Here is a 26,931-nt window from a genome sequence, read left to right as displayed (position 1 = left end):
GAGTGGCTGAAGGCTTGGCTGAAACACGCAGTGCCATCTAACGGAGGAACTACCTTGTGTGTGTAATTCGAGCATCCAAACAGTAAGAAAACGAGAAGTCCACATAGTATCTATGTCAAGCCACAAGCACACTAGGAATTTTTCAACAAACAAGAAATTAATTCTGCCAAGAAAAGTCTATCCTGTAAGTTTAGACATTTTGAAAATAATCAGGCTGCATGGGTTATTACAGCAAAACCAGGTGGCAGAGGGGCGTTCTCTTCCAGGGTGCATGATGGCTGGGTAAAAAGCAAAAGCACACTGCCACCAATGGGTGCCTCAACACCAAAAGGACATGTGCCATGACCTACAGAAAGGTAGAGGAAGAAAATTAAATTTCAGGGTTGCTCTCCCCCCCACCCCAAAATCAGCCCTCCCACAAGGTGGAGGTAACACGTGGCACCCTACCACCGGCTGCCTTTGCTTGAGGATCTTGCAAGCTCCACCATGTACTGTAACTCTCCATCAGAGAAAAAAAGTGTTTTCTTCTATAAGCATAAGTTCTAGGCATGAAATGATAATGAAAATCCCTACAGGATGAATTTTTGAGTCTGAACCAGACAACGTCATATTTTGGTGGGGAGGGCTGGTGGGAACATCAGAGTTAAAGAGTTATTTTTAACTGCAGTTGGTTAAAAAATAGAGAAGCGTGGGGAAGAAAGGAAAGAAAAAGAAAAGAAAGAGTGCCTACATTTTTAATAGATTAAACCAATTAAAATGGTATTTGTATTCCAAATCCTCAAGGCTTAGAAAAATATCTTGAGAAGGCAATACAAATCTAAGTTAATTATGCAAATTAAAAGAATGCTGAACAGTTGTATGACAGACACACAAAAAAGCATGAGCAATAAACTTTTCTGAATGGAAGATTCATTAAAAATTCCTCTATAATTTAATTAAAATCATGCCAGGAAACTAATTTTGAGACAATTTTAATCTTAGCTTTAATTCCCTAATTGTTTTAGCGTTTGAGAACTTGAAGTACATCTGCATGGGGAAAAATAATTTGGCACTTTGGAAAGCAAAATAATTAATGCTTGAATTTTAGAAGTGAATAATATCCTCATGGCGGTTAGTATTTTGTAAATTCATATGGCAAGATATATATAGTCATATTAGCATACATGGCTAATTTGAAATCCCCATCTAGGGTGGCACATTCTTCTGGAAATTTTAAGAAGAAATCCTTTTTCATTGCAAGGCGAACCTTGGTGTGCAGTGATAGTATATTTATGCCCTACATTTTATTAAAGGGCTAATTAAATTCATATTTACATTCAAAAGCAAATTCAAAGCAGCTACCAGTATACATAAAATATTGTCTTGCTTGTGTGGTTTCACATCTCTTGTTTATAACACACTGAAAGTACAAACCTGAATGTTTCACTCCTGTTGCTCCCTTCCTTTTATATATACTCACAGGAAAACTGACTTTTTATAGGGTTCTTCATTAACAGGATTTAGCAGAGAGGGGGTTTGGAGTTATTTTTATGTAAAAAGTTTTATGCGTTTCATAAAAATATACTAGATAAGCATCACTGAATCATCTGGTTAGTTAAAAAAAACCAAAGGGGAAAAAAAAAAGAGGGGGAGTTCTAGAGATTTTATAAATATTTAAGGCCTAAAAATGGCAAGGCAGTTTGAGATCAACTGAAAACAAATGGCAAGACAGTTTGAGATAAACTAAAACCAAATGTACAAATACATGTTCAGTGCAAATTTAACAGCAAACTATATTATGCTTGACTGAAATAGAACTCTCTCTTTTTTATGTTAATAAAGGCTTATGTTCAACCATGGTAAAGAACTGTATGTTCCCATGTGTCTTTATGCATGCCTGTTTGTGTTGGAGATAAGGTGATGTTTAACTAATTTAACCAGTCCATGAGGCATCAGATTCTGTTTACCCTAAGACTCATCCTCACATCATCCTTCCCACTTGGTCAACGCAGGGGCTGTCGGGTAACTCACTACCTATACAAAGGATTTATTTTCTTCCCACTGAGACATGGGATGAAATCACTGGGAACATTTGCTTCATTGCTGGTATCAGATGTTGATTTCTTTTCTTTTAAATCCTTCCCAATAATTCAGACTAGACAGTATCTTGTTGGGATTTTGCAGGAAGATTGTCCATAGAGGGATGAGAAATAAAAAAATGCAGTGACCTCAAGCTTCTTGGCATTAGCCTCCTTGTCTCACCTCCACCTCCTCTCTCCCATAGGGAGCGATGCTATCTTCTAGTTCCTCTGGGAAGATTGGCTGGTCTTAATGGAGGGAACTTTCACAAGATAATAGGTGTATGAAATAGGATTTACCATATGATAACTCTGCCAGATCTCTCCTCGGTACAGCCTAGCCATCACGCAGAGCTGTATGGGCGGGGGAGGAGGTGCTGGAAGGCACCCATGCATCAGTGTTACCTTGCATTGCAGTGCCCTGGCACCGCCGTGCCGCATGCTGCCTCAAAGGCACAACCTCTGCCTTGCACTGCCCAGGGGTGCAGAGCACTCACTGATATCCGTGTCTTCCTCGTGTAACACAGGTGTGATCGTGACATGCCATGGCAGCTTACAAACTCCTTGCTTATGGGGTCGCTTCACTTCTGTTAGCAGTAGCTAGTTTTAACATGGTAATATATTTACCAAGGCGATGGTTGGCTCAGATGGAGGATCCAGTGGTCAGTGAAGACATGTTTCTATTTACCAGTTTAATGACTACGCTGGCCAAAAGGATCAAGCAGTTTTCCCTACGCTATTCAGTAAAGCAGGGCTGCACTTCTGATTAACACCCAATGTGTTTCCTTCTACCACCTTTAGCCCTGAATAGTAAAGCTGTCTTTCCAGAACAGAAGCCAAAGAAGCTAAGAAATCCATTAAAAGCTGCTTCAAATTTCAGTGAGAACAAGGTGTGGAAAGCATGAAAGTGCAGAATACTAACAGTTAAATCTTGGAAGAACACAGGGCAAGAGTTGCTAAAAGCAAACAAAAAGATAAATTCACACTGTTACCTATTTTAGGAAGGGACATATAAGATGTTGCCAAGATTAGAGATGAAAACACTACATTGATCCACATTTATCCTCAATTACTACTGGGAGATGAAGGTTCAGCTTCCTGTTTCATCTGTAGAATTCTTTTATGAAAAGCCAATTAAATTTTCTTTTGGTAGTAGCAGTGTGCCTCTTCGTAAAATCTCTATCCCTTGCTCCTCTGTTTCTCAGATTCTCCTCTGTAAAGTGAAGATAATGAATGCCTTCTTTTCTCTTAGCCTGTGTCTGAAATGGCTTTTCAAATTCCCAGGAACCACATCATTACAAAGTGACCAACAGGAGAAAGCCCCAGCAATGTCTCTAGACACCACTAGGCAGTTAAGTATGTGAAAAGTTGCATAACTATACTTTAATAATCAGAAGTTAAGAAGAAAGTCCATAAACTTCTATCCATAAGTTCAAATGTTCTTTCAGTATTACTGTAGTCATAAATAAAACGTCCTCTGGCAGTAAAGTTCCGATCATTTTGACCTTCCCTCTTGATGTTTGCAGTGTGTTTATTAAACTAAAAACTGTTCATAAATGAATCACTGGCTCCAACTATCAATTAAATACTTTTCCCAGTCAACAACATCAAAAAGCCAAACTGTTTTAAACATACAAGACTATAAAGTTCTCTTTTCATACATTATCTCTTCTGCACCTGCTCTAAATACTTCTTAGCTTAATTGATGGTCTCTGAACAATCAGTGTTTATATTCACTTTGGAGCTGCTTCAGCAGGAAAATAATAGTCACTGTTTGTTTTCCTTCTGTGTCCTGGCTGTCACTCAGAGCCACACTGAATGAAAATTTACTTCAATTGCAGGGGCTGGCAGGAGACTCCTGCCCCCACTGTAGCCATTTGTTGCCTAACTCTGGTTAACACTTCACACATTAACCATGCTTCTTCACATACATTTTATGTTCAAGCACTAGCATTTTTTATTACATTCCAGTAAACTAAACTACTTTCAGGGAACAAGAACATACAGGGTAGTAAACCTTGGCCTGAGGTCAACTACTCCTACAGCAGGGTCTCTAAGAGTATAACTCAGGAAAGCAAACTGCTTGTCCCTGGGGTCTCACTCCCCTGAGCTACCCCTACAAGATGGACCACGGGGTAGGTCTCACACATCACACATCCTGGGGGCAAATAACCCAGGAGCACTGTTTTTAGTGAGACCTGGACCCTAAATCTGCTCCCTGCTCCTGGCATCATGCACCCTCTGGGGACATGCATCGTCTTGTCCTCCGTGGCCCAGGCACCCTGGGTGGGCCATGAGGAACAGAAAACGAGCTTTGAATGCACTGTATACTTTGACCCTGAATCCACAGAGCACTCACCAGGATAAGAAAAATTAATGCTGTGTAGGTGGATGACTCACTTCCACAAAGAGAAAAAGAAAACGAGAGAGGCCCTGTCTAGTGTTTTGATATGGAGACTTTCCGTAGCAGTCTAATTGTTCACTTTTCAGTTAAAACAGGAGAAACAAAGAAAGGAAAAAGGTTATATTTTTAGCCCATATGTGACAAAAATGTGGCAATTTCTAAAGAGCGTTAATGCTGCAGAACATAAAATATTACTGTCACTAATCAATGTGCATCGTCTGTACTTATGGACTCTTTTGTCACCCCAGTGGTCACATTCAGCCGACATCCCACTGAATAAATTCTGCATAGAAAGCTGGGGAGGAGCTGCACCTTGGAAGATTTCAATCAGCCCAGAAAAGATGCTAAGCAGGTAGGCTTCTATGCACTCTGTGCTTGCACCGTTCAGATTTTGACCCTATATCCACCCAAAGAGAGGACATGTACAGTTCAGCCTCAGAGCTGAGGGGTCGTGTCATGGCTGGCAGCATAAGCATGGGCGCAGGAATGGTCTCAGAGACAGGGGACAGGCTAATCTGCCTTGCCACAGCACAGCTGCAGCTCTCCTCTTCCACTTCTCTGGTGCTTCCAGGGCACCTCCTTAAGGCCAGCTTCCCTGGAGAAGTGACGTCTGGATCAGGTCTTTCACTCCACATTTCTGTATGTGCATCATTTGGTAACTTTATTTCCATACTTGAAAACAAACACCACCTCTCCCTTCAGCAAACAGCCCAAGAACTGCAATATTTAAATTCACAAAGAAAATGTGATTTCCAATATTAGGTCATGGGTCAAATAACTTTTATATCACTGTGGAGTTACATTTTCTCAGTTACATATTTTTTCAACAACACATTTCCTAGCATTATCAAAGAAAATTAAGTGATACCTGGCTAGCATGCTGCAGTTAATGCCAACATCCTCTCTTAGAGGAAGAAACACCTCTCACTGACCAAGAGTAATGGGCGTGCAGAACTCTTCACAAGAACTGACTTGTTTATCTATCAACTCTACCCCTCCTGCATCAGGGAGTAAATGACAGGTGGCACCAATATAGTGCCATCCCCCATGACAAACTGACAGTTTTTAGAAAGCACGCAGATAAAGGTATGGATATTGCCAAAAATATGCCTTCATAACAAATGCTTTCTAATGAATGCAAAAAAGAAACCAAAAAGCTTCCTTCTAGGAACTGTGTTTTAATATTTCTTTTGTGAGCTGAGTGAAAACATGAGGAAATAGTGATTTCAGCTGTGAGGTTTTTGTATTTTAGATAAACATTCTTGCTGTTAGGGAATTGATACTTGACAAATTCCACCCCTTGATTTATCACATTTCACACAAAAATGCATCTAATTGCAAATTGTTATTTTTGCATTTACAGTGCTATCATTGTAGCCCACCATGATTACAGCACCTGTGAAACTCAGTGCCTGGGGGGAGAACTACTGTACCGCCATCTCCTTTCTATTAATGGAGTAATTCAATACATTTACCTTCCTGAGCACTGTCATTTTATACAGCCAAAGGTACATATTTCCTGCTGAAACACTGCAAGAAATGTTCCTACATTTGGTTGCTTAATATGGTGGGTAACTCTCGGGGAAAAAAAATTAGAAAAAATAAAGAGATACTGATTTTACTTTTTGCCAGAAATTCCTTTTTACCACTTATTATGTTTCTGGTTTTTAATATTTAAATTAAAACCAGCACTTCCTGCAGTGTGGGGGGGCTACTTTAATAAAAAAGTCAGCCATGAATTTTGTCAATAAAAAGGTTAATAAAGGATTTTCATATTATCTAGCCACATTTTATTTTTTGATAGTCATCTTCACAGCCTATGGAGACTTAAAGCACCTCCTGTAATGATTATTATACAGAGCTTGGAAAAGACAAAGAAAAAAAGGCAGAAATTTCATTTTGTTTCCTTCATTAAGTAGAATCTGTAAAAAGTCAAATTCTGTATTTCGTTGCACATGAACGGCTTCTTTTTAATACTCAATGGAACAGAAAGCCAAGTCACACCCCTATTTAATTATTCTAAGATCTTATTCAAACATAATTAACAGTGCTCAAGGAGTACTCACAAGACAACTAACATACCAACTCCAAAGAAAATGCTTTCAAGACCCTCTCCTTGTTGTCTTTCTTATGGTTCCACTGCAAAAAGGTTAAGACCAAATATGCCTACCTAGCAACAAATATTCCTCCTAAATCTACTTACATAGTTCTCATCTATAAAACCTGCTACATTTAGCCCTCTTAAATTGATCTCTTTTAAAGAATATAGATACAACCAAGATGTATCTACTTTTCAAAAACAATATATAACAGAAAAAGAGGCAATAAAAATATGGAAATAAATATCTTGAAAATGGCCCACTTGTGAGCCAGTAGGGTGTGAGCCAGCTTTTGACTTCAAGGAGTCTGAAGTTAGTTCAGTAACTGAGATAAAAGTTTCATTTTCACTCTAAAATAAGCCTCTACAGGTGTTTTCCCCTTTGTAGGAGATTGTCATAAAAATGCTTATGAAAGGAAAAGAACTGCTAATGCTAACAGATTGTTCAGCTGGGCTCTACTTCAGCAGTTGGTTTCCTTCTTTTTCCACTGATGCACACACAAACCCGGATATTCACATTTGCACACTTTTTTTTAAAAAAGTACAAATCAGGAAAGATTTGGATGCACCAAAACACTGATGATGCCAGAGTCGTCTGAGGATGTGTAGCTCAGTCCTGCAAAGTGTGGTTATTGTGGGTTACCCCAATGGGCAGATAGGCACCACACAGCCACTCGCTCACCTCCCCCTCGCCACCCTCAGTGGGATGAGGAAGAAGAATGGAAGAATAAAAACAGGAAAACTTGGGGGTCAAGATAAAACAAACAAAAATAAGTAATTGTTTAATATGCAAATGGTAAGTGGAAGAAGAGGAAAGAAAACAAAACAAGTGATGCAGAAGCAATCACTCCCCAACTCCCATGGGTAGACCAATGCCCAGCCAGTTCCCAAGCAAGAGGTGGCCAATTCCCTAAAGCCCTCTATTTTACCTTTTATTGCTGAATGTGATGTTATATGGTATGGAATCTCTTTGGTTAGTTCAGGTCTTCTGCCCAGTTGTGTCCCCACACCCCAATCTATTTACTGGGGTGGCACAGTGAAAAATAGGGAAGACCTCGATGCTGTACAAACACTGTTCAGCAAAAGTTAAGAGTATTAGTGTCTTATCAGTTCTAGTTCAGTCAAAATTCTAAAACACACCACTGTATAAGTTGCTATGAAAAAAAAAATTACTTTATCCTAGCCAGGCCCAGTACAAAGGTATAATTACTGTGATCAAACCCAAGTTATATTTAGAATGAAAGGAGCAAAGAAGAATGTCCTCTAAGGCAAAACAAATGCTGGCAGGTGGCTAGGCTGTTATGTCTCTCCGGTTTTTTGGAGGAGGACTGTAGCTTCTCCTATGAATTCAGAGGGACCAAAGCACCTAGCCACCTCTGCAAAAGTTCAGCTTGGCTACACCATTCCCCCAGGTTTTAAAGGCAAGCTGAGCTCACGTACCTTTCTAGAGTCACGGTGCACGCCTCAAGGAACTCAAATAGGGCTTAGTCTGAGACAACTTTCCCTAGTTATGTGAAAACTTGATAAAACACATGCTGTCACATTCAGGATGTAATTTTGTGACTTTGTAACTGCCACAGCCCATGCACAGCACTAGTAGGCAGTGCACTTGTAGCGCTAACAGTACCAAGGACTCCACATTTTCCCTGCCAACCTCAGGACAAAAATCTGCATGTGTTCACACAGTTCCCTTGAGAGGCAAGTTTGGAATTAAAGACTGGCTTGATCATAAGTGTGACAGACTTTCTAGCCTTAGTTACTCATATTCAGCATTGCTGACACATAGAGGACATTCACTCAGTCTCTGCTAGCATCTCAAGGATTGCCGTCTAGCAAGGAGGATTAAGGACATTGAGGCAAACCACTACTTCATGGAAAAGCAGCTATATTTGTAAGAGTGCTGCCAAATTTCCCATCTAAAGTCTAAAAAAAAATGACATGCTAATAGGAAATAATCTGGAGCCACATTTCCTTGCTAACTGGTCAGGTGAGGAGCAGTCATCACTCATTTTCTTCTCCTGTAGAAGACCCTTCCCTATTAAACTTCCTCTTTCTCACCAACAGCTAAGGGAGACCTGCCCATTTACCTTGGAGAAAAAAAAAAATGAACACATCCAGCCCTCTTTTGCACATCCTACCATGAGGACTGATACTCTTCTCCTTTGATGAATTATCTCCTAGTTGTATCCAACAGTAGAGAACAGATAAAACAGTTCATCTGTTGCCACCACAGCTATGGCAAGAAACAGAGGTGATCCCATCAGGTAAAAGGGACAGAGAATAATGAAGATCCAGAAGTTCTGGGTTTAAGAATACAGGGCACAAAAGTGAAGAAGCTGCAAAAAAATGCAACTGTTAAATCCTTGCAAGGAGATGGAGTAGAGTTTCCCCCAGATGGGCTTGCAGGGATTGCTACCCACAGCAGATTTCTGGGGGAGGCTTGAATTGAAGTACTTTGCAGCGTATCGAGGAACAAATTTCTTCTGTGAATGACATCATGGATTTGGGAAGTCAGTCTGTCGCTAAAGCCGGGGGGGGGGAAAAAACCCAACCTTCTTGTGACATATTTGCCTTTTATAAATCATAAAATATTTATTCCCCAAGATTACAGATATGTTGATGCAGACGTGTTAAGTGCCCTTACCCGTCTTGCTTAGATGGCTAACAAATTACAAAGATATTTTCATAGTGCCAGAGGAAAGAAAGGTTACCATCAAATTTGTTACTTTGTTGGCACTCTCAATTCCTGTCTCCAGAAATATATTCCTAGGCAGCAGTGGGGGAGTCTTAACAGACTCCTACAAGGGGCAGTGAGCCAACTTGTAGTTATTTTAAAGAATGCATCAGTTGTCTAAAATTTTGCACCCTAGTACAGATCCTGTTTGCCTGAAAAGGATCCAGGCCATGTAAAAACGGTCTGCTGGACAGAGTCCAAAGTTTTACAGACTAAAAGCATATAACTTTACAACATTCTGCTTCAAATCTTGCATGAAAATGCTGGTTAGCAAACTGTGATAGGTAAAGGGAGGGGAATAGCTTTTAACACTGTCAAAACATTTTGAGGCCAATCTCAGAACTGTGAAAAGAGCAAAAGGAAAAGGTAGCATCTGTAAAATATTTCATACTCCACTCTTTCTGCATCCTTGCAGTAAGACTTCAGTCACTGCTACACTTACAGGGAGGTATTACTGATATTTTCAGTTTACAAGGTACAGGCTCTTTGCCATCTGTTCAAAATTCAGACAAAAAAAAAAAATCATCTAGCTACCAGTACGGTCTGTTAAGCCATTGTACAAAACCCTTCCCTGGTTTTCTAATATATTTAGAATCAAATATGAGGCTTCAGGCCTAATAATACTTTCTTACACGTTTAATTTTATTGCCATGAGCAGACCTACTAACTTACATGAGACTACACTATGTAGTAAAGTTAAGCAAGTGTGTAAGTGTTTGCAGGCTCAGGGCCTTAGATCCCTGTTCTGGTCTGCATGACCTAACATAGCAAGTAATATCTACAATAAATTCAATTCCTTCTACTCCCATTTCCCCTGTTTCCCGTGGGAGTGATGCTTCAGTGCTTTTTCAAACTGTATGCAAATCTGCTACACTTTCATTAACCTTTTTAAATCATTTAAACACTGAAACTCTGTGTGTGAGATGTCTAATTTCTTTGCACCACTTAATTCTGAGATAGATTAAGTACTTTAATGCTGTAGAACTGGCCAGTGAGATGAATTCGCCATAGCTAGCTTACATAGCTGGTACAGGCACACTTACTGTAGGCTACAACACTCCGTTCCAGTGTGAGTGACATACTACTTTTCTCAGTGTGACCATACATGTACACAGCTGAAAAACAACAAAACTGCTAGATTCAAGGATCCTGGTTTCTAACAGGCTGTAAGCCCTGCTTAGCCAGAGCTCGAGTTTACGAAACAAACGGGCTTTCAGCAGACTGATCGTGTCTCTGGGGAAGGGGGATCAAAGCCTGAGCAAGAAGCACATCTGCAACAGCGGGGACAAATGTTCATGGCCCTGGACAAGGAGACAGGCTGATGAAGCTGTGAATGAATAAAAATAGCCGTCCTTCTCGAAAGAGAGGCCTCACAAGAGGCGTTGGTGCTGTGTTACTAATCCGGTTGCATTTGAACGATGCATCGTAAGGGTGAGGCTGGTAGCTCACATGGTTAAGTGCCCCCACACTAAAACCCATTTGAACTTGTTCCAGGAACAGACAGCGTTGTATAAGCTGCTGCCAGCTCCACCGGTCTGACAGAAAACAAGGTCCCTTCAACTTCCCTTATAGAGTAGTCATTGCAAAAGCAGAACCATTTTCCTTATAGGGCCATACTTGCCTGCTTCATCATGTGGTAGTTCCAATAGACTGGGTTTTTTAGGAGTTACTGCAGAGAAAGGAGGCACAGAAAGAAGTACTAAGGAGATAAACTACTTTAGATTGGCAAAGCAAGAGCTAGGCAAAAATAGTTTTACTTTCAGGAGTGCCTCATTCTATACCTAAGTAAATTTAAAGTGGTCCGCAACACAAAAAAAAGATGACAGATAGGAAGACTCCTCATTTCAGACTCATAAAATGGTTAAGGCACTCACCTGAGGTGTGTGCTCTGAGCCCTTCTGAAAAAAGAAACAAAATTGTTATTATACAGAATAGAACATTAGGAGCTATTAGGAACAGGCCAAAGCAGCCAGGATCTGGGTCACCCATCCCAGATGTGACAGGTTCAAGGTTAAGATCCTATTCTGTTCACAACTTGGCATGACTCAGAGCCTATATCAGAGAACTGAAAACAAAACTATCCGTGCTTATGAAGCTAGCTTCTACATTTCTCCTCCACATCCCTCATTTTACTGGCTACTCTTCTTATAATGAAAAAGTGTAGTCAAAATTAATGAGTCCTGCAAAAAAGTGTGTTTTGGCCAGCCAATGTTTTAGATCAAAAACAATTAATGAAAAAAATACACAAACCAACATGAACCAGAAATACCTCATTTTCCTTTGATACTGAAGTAGAATCAAGCTACTCAGAATACAACATTGAGCGTCACGCTCACAGGTATCAGCCAAGATTTGTCTGTACTGCAGAGCTAGGTTGCACATTTTACAGCAGCTTCAGCAAATGTGAAGTATGACTATTTGCATTTCTGAGTAAGCTGCTGAGATGTTTTTCATGTGAGAGCTACAAAGCCCACAGTTGCTTCTAATGCCACCCCATGAAATCAAGAAAAAAAAAGGCGATAGACCTGGGTCTCTCTTTCTCATAACCCAGACTGGTGATCTAGCTGGTGGGACATTTGCTGTTTCAGAGTTTGTTATTTCTTGTGCTTTGTGCAGAGGCTCCATCCTTATTTAAGGGCACGCTTCTCTCGAATCTCCAATGCATACATGTTCCCAAACAGATCAGCTCAATCAGAAAAATCAGAAACAGGGATGGAGGAAGGAGTTCTTATGCTCTGAACACTGTAAATTTTGTGCATCCTGATGCTTCTGAGACAGCACTTTCTAGCTTGCACAGCTGTCAAAATGCAAGTCAGTACTGAGACATGGGAACTCCATGATGTCATCACATCCACACCACCGGTCGTCTTAGATCTTCTTTCTGAAGACCCTTCAAACACTTTGTACAGTTCATTTGCCAGTGGTTTAGTACACAGTGCTTTACCACTTCCCTTGAAAGACTATTCCACATAAATTTTACTCATAAACCAGAGAGGAATTTATAATTGGATACAGATCTCTTCCAAAAATTGTCACACACACCATATATTAATTTCTGTGTGTTGATCAGTGCAGTTTGAGTGCTTCTGTAATAATTACTCAACATCCTTTATTACACATGCTGGGATGAAACAGTCTAAACAATTTATCTTCTTTGAGCCTTTGAAAACTTTTCAGACAGTTGTATTCTTTATAGCTACGATTTTGAATATGAAGCAGATAAACACTGCACTGGAAAAGCTACACCATACTGAAAAAGGAAGTCTGTAACGTGCTTGATCCTATTGTTTCAGTTCAACAGCTTGCAACTCAAGTTTAGAACAACATATATGGTGAAGATAGCTCTTCAAGATAGCTTTGATATTTCTTCAAGAAACAGAAAGAGATGTCTTTTTTGTGGGAAGGTAGAAGAATGATTGATCCTATATTCCGCAGGATGCACGAATAGTGGGGTTCAGCTCAGCAGTATTTGTCACACCCAAAAAAGTCATAAGGAAAGTGTATTTATGGTTGCAACGTAACATTAAAGCCCTTGTTATTTAAGTCTCCTGCACCTGGGCTCTCTCCCTTTAAGAGTAAAACCATAAGTCACTTTGGAGAGAGGCCAACTGTCTGGAATCCTTTGTCCAAAACCAAGTGTGGGATTTCTAAGAAGGCGTGACACTAAAAGTCAAGAATATTTCTCTTTTACAGTATCTTAAAAGCCCCTTTCTCCCTACACTTTCACAGAAACTTAGAAGACAAACTAAGTCAGTGCAGTTTAGAACAGAGAAGTCACGCATTGGGCACAAACACTCAACACAGCCCGCAGCAGAAACAGTACATGAGCAAGCAACTTCTGCCCATCTTAGAGCACAAAAAAGCAGTGGCAGCTCTTAAACAGTGAACGCAGGACAAAATAGAAAAACTTCCCTGAGCTTTTAGATGTATTTGTTACTGTTGAGTTTTCATAACACATAGTGAGTATGCATCTGCAGCTTTTAAGAATTAGGACAATTTCACTTTCCATGGACTAACCTATCAATTCATGTATTCAGAGCCTTGAAACCTCGTGGTCCCATGAACACAGGGCTCTCTGCTCCCAGTAGTTCATAAATTAGCCATTTCTTCCATAGGGACTGCAGGTAAACCAATATTACTATGAAGATGCTGGTAAGTCAGAGAAAGGAAGCACTAACTATGCCTGATGCATCACCAGAAGGAATCCTCCAAGTGAATTAGACCATATGTTTTTCTTGAGCACAGAAGAAAAAGCCTGGAGAACAGTCCCTCCTGGGTGGGAAAGTATAACATTGTCACCTTCCGAGCACAGTGTTCAACAGATATGGCCCAGTTCACCCTATACTAAAAAACGGAGTGGCTTGAACACACAACCTAGGCACCAGCTGTAAATTATAAAACTGATTTCTTCAGAGTCCAGCCAGACCAAACTATTATGGTAAAAGATTGTGATTAATTTGGACAAACTTTGTGGTTTAAAAATCCAAGGTAAACACAAATCTGATTCAGTGCTTGTACATTGGAGTACCTAGCTGCTGTCTCCACCTATTCGTGGTTCAGGAGGCCCAAATTAGTGCAAGTGCCAGAAGCCAATGGATGTGCCTAACTTCACGTGGAGGTTTTAAGGCTAGCGAATGCTTAATTTGATTTAGTCTTAGTTCTCCCTCTCCCAGGGAGTTCTCATCTCCCAAGTGTTTACAACCTCCACGTGGGAGGAAAAACAAGTCCTTGATCCAGTGCTTTAGGAGTTTTTTTTTGGACAACATCTGCATAATGTAAAACATATTAAGAATTATGTTAGTAAGGCCCAAAAGCCAGGATACCTCCTTCCTTTGGTGACAGCTCTCACCAGAAGACCACAAAGTCTGGATTATTTCTCCCAGTAGCACAGGCGCTACAGGAGGGAATAAGAAGTTTATGTCTACATGGATTTGTTACCTCATGGCCACAGCACTGCCTTTCTGGGAGATATTAAACACAGACTAGCACGTCCTTAGGCAGGGAAAGATCTCCAGCACACATCTTGCATTTCCTGGGCAAGCTAGTCACGTAAAAGGTCATTAAAAAAACAAAAACCACAAAACAAAACACAAAGCCATCTCTAGTTGTGCTTAAAAAATGGTGAGCTCTGCTCAGCTCTTGGGAGAATAATTATTAGCAACTACCCTTGGAAGAATGTCCCAAGCAGACGAAACTGTCCACTGGCATTAAAGAAAGTGTCCCTAGACTCCAGAGGAGGGCAGTCCATCATCCCCTGTATTGCAAGTCTTGTTTTGAGGTCTTGATTATGAAAGGCACAGCAGTTAAAGCTTGACATCACACTTCACACACCTAGAAGGTGAGCAAAACCCGATTCATAACACATGCATCATTCTTGATCTAGCATTTAATGACTTCAGTGGGGAAAACACTAAGCACCAGCTCTTTACAAAGTACACATTGCCTTTTTTTTTTTTAATATTAGTACTGTATTTGCACATTACTGGGCATAAGATTTGTCACATGTTTCATTAGCATTTTACTTTTACATATATGTTCAGAATATAAAACCATGAAAAACCATTGACATGGCCCTGGTCTAGGAGAATTATTGAACCTTGCTCAGAAGAATGTCATCTTTCAAACAAGTTTTAGTTTTAGATTTAGCTGGTCCAAGTATCTGAAAGAGCATTTTCCTCTAGGCAAAATGTTAAAAGCTGTTTTTGCATAGACATATGGCTATACAGTTGTCTACAATTACTGAATATTTTAGTAGCCTGGTTTAATTTAATTTGTGCAAAATATTTTTAGATGCAGAACTTCTAAACCTCAGAAATGAGAGTCAGATAGTGATTTTGCTTATGAACATAAACCATAGTATGCTTTCACCCCAAAAGACAGTATTTGAAAGTCATAGTAATGATTTAAATCACAAAACAAGTATTTTCCAGCAGTTACACATTGGTTGCCTGAGACAATGTTCCCTTTCTCTGCACTCGGAAAAAAAGATTAGATTAAGTCAGAGACCACTGTGGAAGACAGTAACTTTCCAACGGGAATGAGCAGAATGTGTTATGGGATCATTCTTGCAAGACAGAGTCTCCAGCCATCAACCACATTGTCTTACTCAGAAAGCTGTGAAATTCACAGTGGCCATCTCACTACTTAGGGTAAATACTGGTCTGAAGAACAGTTCTGAAAAACAGCCCTCTGACTACAGTAAGGAAGTAGGATCATATTCAGCCTCTGCTGTCATGAGATTACTTTGAACAGCGTAGTTGAAAGCAGTTTGTTCTGCTAACAAATATCCCTTCTGCAACCCCTTTGCACCTTCCCCATTAGAGCTAAATATTCTATTCACAGACAAGTGAATAGATGGATTGGTTGAAGTAGATGCTTGTGATAGTGAAAAAAAAGAAATAATCTTAGGAAGGTCAGCAGTTCAATATTTGCCATTTTGTGGCCTACACACTAGGAATTAAGTCGACCATCATTTAGGAATTCGGTTTACCCAATCTCACAAAACAACTGACCTCAGAAATGCTGAGTCATGAGAATGAGGTTATGGGAGGTATCAAGCAGACGAAATTAATCTCAATTCCATTATCTAGTTGTTCTTTTTCTATTTTTTTTTTACGTTCTCCTTCTCTTGGATCATTGCCTTTAACTTGGGTCCTAACTGATCGAATGTTATGCCTTGTTTTCTCATAGTGAGCTTAATGGATATAGCACTACGGTGCACAGCATTGATCGACAGTAATCAATGACTCAGCACTGCTACATAACCATGGTAGATGTACTAATTTCTTGCCAATGGCACATTTTACAGAACAAACCAAACGCTACGCTTTGATCTCCAAGGAGAGCCTTCTCATGTAACTCTCCAATCTACTTTCGACTGAGATACAGGGCTTGGGAGAACAACCTCCTCTCCTGCACTAACACAAGGGGGTTTTAACTTCCTCACATTTGTTTGCAGTAGTTACATTCCTGCTTACTTTATATCTACAAAGATTATGTTGTTCTGGTTTTTATTTCTACATCACATAATCTACACAGTAAGAGGAAAAGGTACGCGTTTCTTAGAGTAAATAGCAATGGTTTCACATGTGTAACTATTCCACTTGCTTTTGTCATGATTTTATTAGGTTTTGCATTCATTCATATCAAATGTGTATTTATTGTTAATAGATGCCAATGTTAAAATGGGAGTCTTGGCTATAACTCTTGAAACTATTAACAAAGTAGAAGCTAAAAGTAAAGTAGCCAAAGTTCCCAAATTCCAAGACAATGAGTCTATAGTATTAGAATGATTGAAGAGGGCAACAGTACACTCCACTGTCTTGTACACCATAGATATAATACCAGTCTGAGGCTGAGCCTATTCTTTAGAAATAAGGGCCACCCATAAGGCACCAGAGAGTCACACTCTCCTGATCTGCTAGCACCTGGTATCGGAACTGGGGGCATAAGGTAGAGAAAAAGGGCAGATGCAGACCCAGCTTAGGCACTTCTACAGTGTTGGGACATGGCCATGAGACACACTGGGGTCTGAAATTAGGGAACATTTCCAGATTCCATGCTAGGGACACAGCCAAAGTCTTAGGAAGCAATCACAGAAATGCAGGTCTGAGAGTGTCTACATGGGGTCACTTCTCTGCTCCCAGGGAAGATGAACTATACCTAGGTCATCCACAACACGTATTTGCTCAGTCTGTGAAAAACATCTAATGTCAGATCTGACAGCTTCTTTGGGTAAGCCATTTCAGTGCCTAAATACAATTGTAGCTGCAGAGCTCTTCCTAAAAATCTAACAAAACCCAGTATTGCTACAAATTGCCTTTTGTTGCATCCTCAGAGATTAAGAACAATTAATTGCTGTCATATTTATAACCATGTCTGAGCATTACAGCACAGTTTATTCTCTTCTAGATAGTAATTTACCAAGATGAGTTTGTGCAAGTATCACTTTGACAGTAAAATCAATGAGTTGCCCAGCTGTAGCCGCCACCCCCAGCTCTGGCTGGTTCCCAAGCACACTCTTCCAGCTTCACCTTTTGCTCTCATATGAAGGCAGAAGTGGGCAGGCAGCATCTGCCCTCAGCTCCTCCTTGGACCTCTGGGTGAAGGCAGCAGCTGGACAGAATACTAGTTCATAAAAGTCCTTGCACAGGACACTCTGTGAATCCAGGTTTTCAGTAAAATATACTCAGTTCCTGCAATCTACTTCATGTTTTTTTCTTACAACTTTGTTTGATTTCCATTAGTCTTTCTCCAGATTGTTTGTCTATTTCTTAAAGTATCATGTATAAAAGTGAATGAAGAATTCAGGCTGGGGGCTTATCACAGCGAAAGGTGGCAAAATAATTACCTCTCATCCTCTTGTATACAATACCTTCAGTAACAAGTCCCAGAATGACTTTCACATTTCAACATTTTGTCACATCGGTGACTCACTTTCTAATTTGTGGTAGCCCACGGATTCTCTTGCTGACTGAATGATTCTCCATTTTCTATAGATAAATTATATTTTCTTCCCTGACTGTAAGGACTTGTGCTTCTTTTGGTTCACTTATACCTTCCTGATTTCAGATCAGCTTGCCAGCTAATCAATCTACTTTCAAATTTAGTTCTAGCTCCCTCAGCCTGGGTGAGGTATTGGAAACTTGGCAGATGATATTGACTTCATCAATTAAACTTTTCAGTTTTCTAAGTCCTTTCTAGAGAGAGCTTTTTATTTTAATTTTATTGTATTACAGCAATTCTGCATACTCCAAAACTTTTAAGTGTCTGTGGGCAAGTAAAGGCCTGTTCAGCTGATGGTTCTGCTCAACTGTAATCTTCCATTTTCTCCTCATGTTTTGTTTCTTTAGTTCTCATGTGACATAGACAAAATGTTCAAATTGAGCTCTTCATAGAGCAGAAACATAAGAAAAAAATCTTCAAGGCACATTAGGTTAACCTCCAAAATTAAGCAAGCTAACAACTGTAAGTCATTTCATGGAGTTCACTTTCATTAATCTAAACCAAAACAAGCCTGTGGTGCATTCCAACAACATGAAATGGTACGCATTAAAGCTAAGATGTTAGTTAAGTCTCCAAAACATAAACATACCTACAGGTTATTGCTGAAAAGTTGCCCAGATCAACAGCCAAGCTGATTTCAAGATCCAGGTAACTTTTCCAATCAAGAGAGCACTTTAACCTATATACGGTCATATCAAAAGGTATCTGTTTTCTCTTATAGGCGTTTGTTCCATTTCATGCCATGAATATGGTGAAATTCTAGAATGAAGGATATAGAGATTTCATCATTTTGTTTTCTAACATCAAGAGCATTTCTCTGTTCCCATCATCATTGTCTGATATATGGATGCATGCCAGTTTCACAGCAATCTTTTCTTCTGTACTGACATTTACATGACGACTCCCTTCAACGAGTTAAAAAAAACCACTAAAATATGAAATATCACTGACTCCAGACATGAATTTGTCATTTTTCTCTTCTGTATGTGCCATACATGTCAGCCCATAGGACATATATTTTACCGACACAATTTAAGGTTTAGTTAGTAAACGAATCATACATGCCGGCTGAGTCCAGTGATTTACATCATGTAAAAGCAGAACATCTTAAGCAACACATGTGCAGTAAAAGCAAACAGATGTTTGCAGTCTAAGCACTGCGCTAATGGTGGTGGTATGGCAACGTATCAAAGGCAAAAAGCAACGTAGCCAGAATTGCCCACTGGAGTGTTAAGCCCAGCTGCATAACTTTGAACCCACAACCCACAAGATGTCCCAAACCACCCTAGGGTACGTTGCCATACTTAAGGTAAGACTTCATAATTAACTGCTAATGCCTAAACTCCTCAGCTAAAATGGGGTGGAATTTCTTGTGAAGGAGACAATAAAGATATGAAAGGTGCAGTAAAACAACTGCTCATTTTACAGAATTAACATAGCAGGAGCACTACCGTTGTTTCATACGTGGTGAAATTAAGTGTGTCCCCCCCAGAAAAAAATATCCACCTCAGGAGGCGTGATCTGAGGCTTTAGATGGAATTTTCCAGGCTAGGGAGCTACAGAACAGAAGTTAGATCCTCAGCAGCAGGAGTACATGCATCACTGGAGGAGCACGGCAGACAAGACAAGTCATGACACTTCCAAGCTATTACTCTGAGCGCTCTATAATCCAGTGCAGTACCAACAAGAGTGCTATCAGCCTGTTGGAATGACTGGAACTATGCACAAGGTGTCAAAAATGGCATTTCGTTCATATCGCTGAATGTGAATGTCACCAAATGCTAAATGAAGCTGAACTTCATATACTGATGTCTAACAAAAGCAAATGGATCTTTTTTTTTTAATGCCACCTCCCTAAATCTGACGTCCAGAGGACCAATATCAAACCCACCATTGAGTGAAATAAAAGAAAGAAAAAAAAAGTGCAATTTAATATTCACTCCTCAAAGGAGTTTTACAAAAACCTGTAAAAGGAAGATGTCAATTTGTTCAAGGAAAATCCTATGAATGTTGTCTGATTTACCTAAAGTACCAGTTGTTCCAGCCTCTGCACACACAATAATTTGAGAATAGTATCTTTTTTAGTAAAAAGTTCAGTAGAGAATTTAGGTGCATATGAATTGGAACATGTGTTACAATCCCAGATATAGATACATTGGGAAACATGCATCTGTTTATGTACAGACTTTCAGCCTCAAGTATGTTCTTAACTATCTTGCTGAATGTATATTATATTTAACATGAAAAAATTAAAATATGGAACCACAAAAAATTTGCCAAGAAGTGTTTATGCATTCCCTTAATTACTTGCTACACCATCAAAAATGAATTTAATATTAATATTTTTATTGAAAGAAAAAATGCACCAAAACAGCAGGGAAATATACTCTAAGCACCTGGTAAACTCAGATCCTAACACATGGTGCATATTTTCAATACCTTCCTGTACGAGTCTCAAAGTAGTGTGTATTCCAAAACTCTGATAAATAGTTTTGAAATATAACTTTGAATTTACACAAGAAAAAAATATATTCAAAGGATAAGCTTTCATAAATGAGACTACTTGCAAGATAACACCGGACTAGAGAATTTTGGGGGCTTAATTTTCAGCCCAGTAGTTTTCTGAACTTTTCAGACTGAATAAACATACAAGAAGGCATGATAAAACTGCTGTTTCACATCTTCATCACAGACTTCTCACACTTCACATTCCTCAACCCTTTCTAATTAAAATACTTGCATTTTTCCCGTTCTAAACAATTGCACTACACATTAGTGAATAAATATACAGATGTCGCAGAAGACTTCTTTTTCTAATCCAAGGCACAGTTTAAAGTCCTCTCATCCAAGAAAGTGCCTTCTTAAGCCACTCCTTAGCTTTACACTGTCCAGCTTTTTGCCTCCTTCATTTGCATGACTCTTAAGCACGTACGATCACAGAAGCTCTAATGCAATGCTAGACTAGAGGCTTCTAGCAGGGAACACAATGTCTCATTTTTAGGTCGTGGTTGCAGACTGCGATCATAGTAACCATATCCTCAAAAGCAGTGGCGCAGCAGAGCCAAGCGAGGCACTGTGGTATGAGGACAGCAGCTGGACTGGAAAGCACAGATCAGATTTGGAATGATATTTTTAACCTTAAACTCCAGATACATTTACCCAAGAGTGGAACAAGATGGACACACAAGTTTAAAAAAAACAATTTAAAAAAAAAAAAAAGAAACAAGCAACACACACTTTTAGTCGATCACATGATCTCTGAACAGGAGCATTATTAGGCAGATGAACTGGGCAGACAGATTAAGATGCCTTTCCTATAATTTCTTATAATTTGTCTTCAAAGCAAAGGTTTAACCTCATGCAATAGAGTCAATACTACAGAAGTGCTCTTGCCCCACTCTCTGGACACCCATCTCCCTCTTGTGATATTCTTAGAGCTCTTGCTTAGAGCTCTGCAACTGCACATGGCAATTTTCAATTAGGCATGTGCTTCAGGGGAAATAAGGAATTTACCAAGGTCACTTAAGGGCAATGAAATCACACGTGCCATATAAAATGCTTACACTACGAAATGATAGCATAATGGAATGGTAAAGCCTTTAACAAAACCCTAAAGGGAACATGCAACTAGTACAGCATGTTCTTTTATTATTTCAAGCTCTCCAGTTACACCTTTGAAAGCATAGTCTTTTTTTTTATTATTGAATAAGTGAAAAGATACCAGAAAAAAAACCATGATGTGCTCAACTGCCTCTTGTCGATGTGTAAGAGCACTCAGCTCCAAATATTATGCAAATCAGAAAATGAAAGTACGCAGTGATGGTTGTAAGTCAAGCAAACATACAAAAAAACCCCTAAAACAACTTTGTAGGATGAGCAGGTTACTAAATGCGAAAAAATAGTGAAGACATTTAGTATGTTCTTTCATTTCTAAACAAAAAATTATTACACTCTATGCTAAATACATCAAGTACTCTGATTTGGAAGTGATGAATGAGCAATAGTTCTCATTAATTTAACCCATCAGTAATACAACAGGGAGGCAAAAGATAATTTTGGTTCAGGTAATCAAAGGCCATACCTATAAATGATTTGGTGCTTCTCATCTCTGCCATACAAACAAAAATTCCAATTTTTCATTGGGTTCAGCACATTCATTTTCAAAATATAGAATCCAACCCAATATTATTACTGTACCCTGACCACAGCTCTGTTATTAAAACTGATAAAATCACTGAATGAATGAAAAAATTAATCTTTAAAACAGGGTCACAATGAATGCTAGCTCATTAAGCAGTGAAAGAAACACGTCACCTATTAACCCAGATTGGAGACCAGTGCCTAGGGTAGGAGGCTGGTTTGCAGGAGCTCAGGCAGAAGGGCCATTGTATAACCCAGCCATAGCTACTGGATTTTTCTTGTGATTTAGGATAACACACAATTTAAATTGCTTTGTCTACTTCGCAATTCTTTTCTTATTGTAAACAAGGATAAAATTTTCCTCAGATATATCTTCCAGCTATGTAGCCTGGTCTGAAAAGAATTTGCTTTTTGTGCACCCAGGCCAATGGAAACACATGCAACACCACAGACAAGGCACCAAGCAGAGGCAAAATACCTCGGGCAGACACTGGTTTTAGGCAAGTCCCACCGTGATGCTGCAGGCTCTGTAGCCACACCATTACATATGCTGTGGGTGGCAGAGGAGGGTGCAAGGCAGATACTGTGGCTGGAAGGGATGAGAGCCCACACCACCCCTTGTCTCCCTGGAAGAGTCACAGGCACAAAGCTCGCCTAGGGGAGGCTGCAGCCAGGACCAGCCCTGCACTAGCATGGCGCCACAGATGGCTGCTCAGATCCTGGGGCAGAGTAAGCTCGTGTCAACCCAGAATATACTGTGCAGGCTTTGAACCAGGCTTCTGCCTCACTTTGCACTAGGAAATCAAAAGACCGCTAACGATTGCGGCATAGCTAGACACAAAACTGACAGGGACAATGTAATTTACTGGAGAGACTCGAGAAAAAGTGATTTAAAAGCACGTTCCCCCAGAGTCTTCTCCTGCCTTTTAAATTCACACTTTGATCGCTAACACCCCTGCTAAAAGTCTGTCCTCTGTGCTCCCACTCAATTCACAGTAATAAAGGTTATCCGCAAAACCACAAGGATGAGAAGTGAGACAAGTGAAATTTATGGTTCTGGTCCACCAGCCCTACTTTCTTTGCCTTGGTGACTTCCACCAAGACCAAAGATGCTTCATGACAATGATCCCATTAGCTTCAGCACTGAAGCAGCACTTAGGAACTTGCTGTCTACTTTCTTTGCAATGTTGATGCTCCTATAAAATTCTCTGTTGAAACTACTACAGCTGTTCCATGTCATTCCCATTAATACCTCACTAAACTTTCGAAGTCAGGAGTTTAGAAGCGTCTTGCATACAAATGCATGAGAGCCTGTATCTACACAAGTGAATTTTAATTCTGTCAATGCCTGGTTCTGAATGAATGTTAACCAGGTAATACCATATGACTAATTTCAAGTAGACATTCATTCATAAAAGTTAGAAATACTTAGAAGGAAGAGGGCTTTTGAATAGTGATCATCTTCATTGTAAGCTTCTAAACACTTAGGCGTAGGAATGTAATTTACTTTCCCACTTTGACTCCTAGGAAAGATGTAGCTACAACTCCCGTAACTAGTGCATTCACATGCGTGTGCACATGAACATGATTAACCATGAAAATGAGTGAAAAGCAATCATATGTCTATCAGTTGCTAAGATCAGAAAAGCAAAATCATTCTGAAAATGGACTCCACCTGTTTCTGACTCGTTCTCTGCACTTCATTTTTTTCTTAGAATGTACTTAGAGAAATCAACTGAAAGTATTTTTCCATTTCTATATTTTACACCATAATTGCATAAAACTTGAGTCAACTTCCACAACTAACGTGCTGATACTTAACAGTAACTGTGCTGAAGGTCTGCACGGCAGTATTCTTCCAGCTAGAAAGCTGTTTGAAATAAGTTTTCAACTTTATTTTCCATTCGGTCCTGCCCAAAAATCTTCAAGGAACAATCTCTCTCTCCATGAGGATTTTACCTGGAGCCTGTTGTAAAGGTTATCAGAATATGCAAATACTTCCAAAGAAACGCATATCCTTGTTTTGAACTAGGGTAATCCCTAGTGTGGAAGAACAAGTTTTGCTTCCGTATCCCAGAACAGTACCTGCAGCTTATTTTTTAACTAACTCACTTAAAATAAACCTCTTTATTACCGCAGGAACTCCCTGTATCCCAGCAAACACATTCCAGCTATGCTGACTGAGCTACATTCATACACATCAAAATAAAGTACACCGAAACCCTGAGAATGCTGAAGGAGCGCATCTTTTGTAAAGGGTACATTTTAAGGTGTAAAAAAAAAGTAATTAAAAAAAAATCAGAAAAAAAAAAAGAAACCCAAGGACTTTTTTTCCCAGGCACGATAGGATCGTAACACAGCGCGTTTGGAAAGCTTCAGCCGGCTACCCAGAGCATCTCAGCCCTACTTCCAGTCCCAGCTCACATCTGTGTTCCACGAGAGATAAGAAAGTTTGAGAATCGCTTCAGGAAGAAGAAGGTGCACCCGAGTCAGAAGCAGGCGGACCGCCAGATGAGTTAAAGCCAGCGTTCGCACGGATGCTGCCGCACACAAGAAGCAGGCTTTTGCTTTGCAGCCCCTGTAAAACCCGCAAGCCATTTCAGGAGGGAACCGCAGTTGCAAGAGCAAGAAGCCTCCCTCCCAGCCTCCCCGCACCCCGCCGCCCCCCAGCTGCGGGCATCCGCCCGGCGTACCTGCTCCTCCATTTTTCCCCCCTGACAGTTTTTCCTTCTTTTCCTCCCGAAGCCGAAGGAGAGGGGGGACGCGGTCCCTCCCGGGCGGGCGCCTCGCCTCGGCGGCGTGGCGGGGGCTGCGCTCCGTCCCGCCCTCCCGCGGGCTCCCCCTCGCCCCTCTCGCAGGCAGCCCGCAGCCCTGCCGAGCTCCTTTAAGTCTAACAGGTTTCCTTATATAGGTAAACACAAACTGCATTCCTGGTGAAAGAGGCTAACTGGCAGTAAGCTGCACTTAGTTAACTCCACAGCTACCAAATGGGTCTGAGCGCCTGAAGTTTGCTAGCGCCGCGCGGCGAAGCGCCTTCGGAGCGGCGGGAACGCTTTTCCCGGCGGCGGTTTAGCACCTATGAAACTATTCCATTACTTAAAGCTGTAACAATATCGAGCACCGCGTTAGCGTTACACTGAACGCTCGACGCTGCTACAGGGCGCTCTCCTCAGCCCGCATTGTCCTCCAAGGCAAGTCCGCCAGAGGACGAGGGTATGTGCGTGCACATCCTGATAGCGTTAAAATAATTCCAACCCTATCAGACCTTTCATGTAAAGGCTACATATATCAAACGTTATGTGAAAAAGTTGGGAAACGAGAACTGCAACGCTTATATCAACGGAAAGAAGCAGTATAAGAAAAGCTTAGTTTACTCTTTTCCGGTTCCTTGTCTATACAATGCAACAGTTAAGCTTCTGGTGATAGATCTGTCTTTGTCAGAGAGGTGTGATTGCAATATATTAACAGACACGCCCCTGTCTAAACAGAGAAATATAGATAGAGGGAGTACCTAGAACAAGCATATACTGTACTCCACAGAGCGGTGACATGTGTATTCCACATTTTTTAATCTTCTTGCCTACTCACTAACACCCTTCCGCAAACACAACTTAAATGTCTTGAAGAACTTCAGCAGTCAATTAATTAATTGCAGGAAAAATCATGTAATATGTTTCCCATTATTCTGTTCAGACAAGATTCACCTGTTAATTATGGCCCTTCTCTAAGCTAAAATGCTGTCAATATGGGCGGGGGATAGACAGCAAACAGCAAAAAGCATGAGGAAAGGGAAAAAAAAAAAACAAATTATGGAGGAAGCCAAAATAAAAAATGGGTAAAAGTGAGAAATGTTAAAGGATTTGTTCAGATGATGAGAGGTTGATGTTTTAAAATAAAAAGAAAAAAGGTACACTGAACTCTAAAACATGTAATTTTTTTTAAAATTCCTTCCCCCAGATGTATTGCCTGTAATTCAAAACAGACAAGAGGTACAAATTTGGCTTCCTGGTGACCCATGGAGGGTTAGAAACAACACAGTACCACCCAAAAGCTGGGAATTATCCTTATCCAGTGGACGACAGCTTTTCTTATCCCCATGTAATATATGACTTAAAGATCATCAGATAATATACTCTGCAGAAAAGCTATTCTTAATGACCATTCCTAATGGTTTCAATACTTCTTGAGTTATAATTTTCCTCCTCCCCGAGGCATAAACATTCAGCCTCATGATACTGCAGGAGCTTGGCTTAGAAGTTGCAAAAAATGAAAAACAATACCAATAAAATTTGTAAGGCACTCAATAAATATATCTAAAATAGTGTCTCTGACAATGTGTAGGGAATCAGGAATATATGGCCAGGGGCTTGGTATAATGGTCTTCATGGAACTCTTTCAGGACAGATAAGTCACTTGTGGCTTCACTGCATCAGAAGAGTACCTTGGCCTTGCCAAGTTCATGCTCCTGTGACAAAGCATTTGCACTGGACTACACAGCCATGTAGTCCCTTAGCACCAGTGAGCTTGTGACCAGTTCCTGAACAAGTATCAGTTTTTCACATGAATTGAGCTAATTAAAATCCATCAGATTCCCAAAACTGCAACAACACAGGAATTTTAAAAGGGCTATTAGCTAAAATAGATGTTAATTCAAGTATGGCTGACTTTCTGTCCTTAGGCTAGCAATTTTTCCTGTTAGTCAACCCACAGCCCACAATAAACATCACATTCATTTATCCAAAACCACTCCCTCAGTTAAGGATTTTCCTACCACTTCTTCAATTTGTGCATGTGTGCTTTATTTCCCCTAGTTTCAAGCCAAAAACTCAACTAGCTGTCATATTCTACACCTGACATATCCCCTTTGCCTCCAACCCTTGACCCGAATATTGTGATGTTGTGAATCAGTCATGAGATTTATGGTCGTATAGCCAGGCATGAAATCTCAGGCTTTAGTTGCTGACCCCCAAACTGTGGTTTCATCATATCGCTG

The 26,931-nt window shown here is 40.2% G+C and overlaps 1 protein-coding gene across 1 annotated transcript in view; it reads right to left on the bottom strand.

Annotated features, from left to right (window-relative positions):
- The window catches only part of MID1 (midline 1), a 255,745-nt gene extending 230,832 nt beyond the window's left edge, over positions 1-24,913 (bottom strand). Inside the window, exon 1 of the mRNA XM_064475584.1 lies at positions 24,632-24,913. The gene's annotated coding sequence lies outside the window, so the exon portion shown is untranslated. The remainder of the gene's footprint in view (positions 1-24,631) is intronic.
- Between the last annotated feature and the right edge of the window lie 2,018 nt (positions 24,914-26,931).

Source organism: Phalacrocorax carbo, chromosome 1 (genome assembly GCF_963921805.1).
Source record: "Phalacrocorax carbo chromosome 1, bPhaCar2.1, whole genome shotgun sequence".
In the NCBI taxonomy this organism is placed as follows: domain Eukaryota; kingdom Metazoa; phylum Chordata; class Aves; order Suliformes; family Phalacrocoracidae; genus Phalacrocorax; species Phalacrocorax carbo.
The sequence above is the reverse complement of the archived record's forward strand: the minus strand, read 5'-3'. Positions and strand labels throughout refer to the sequence as shown.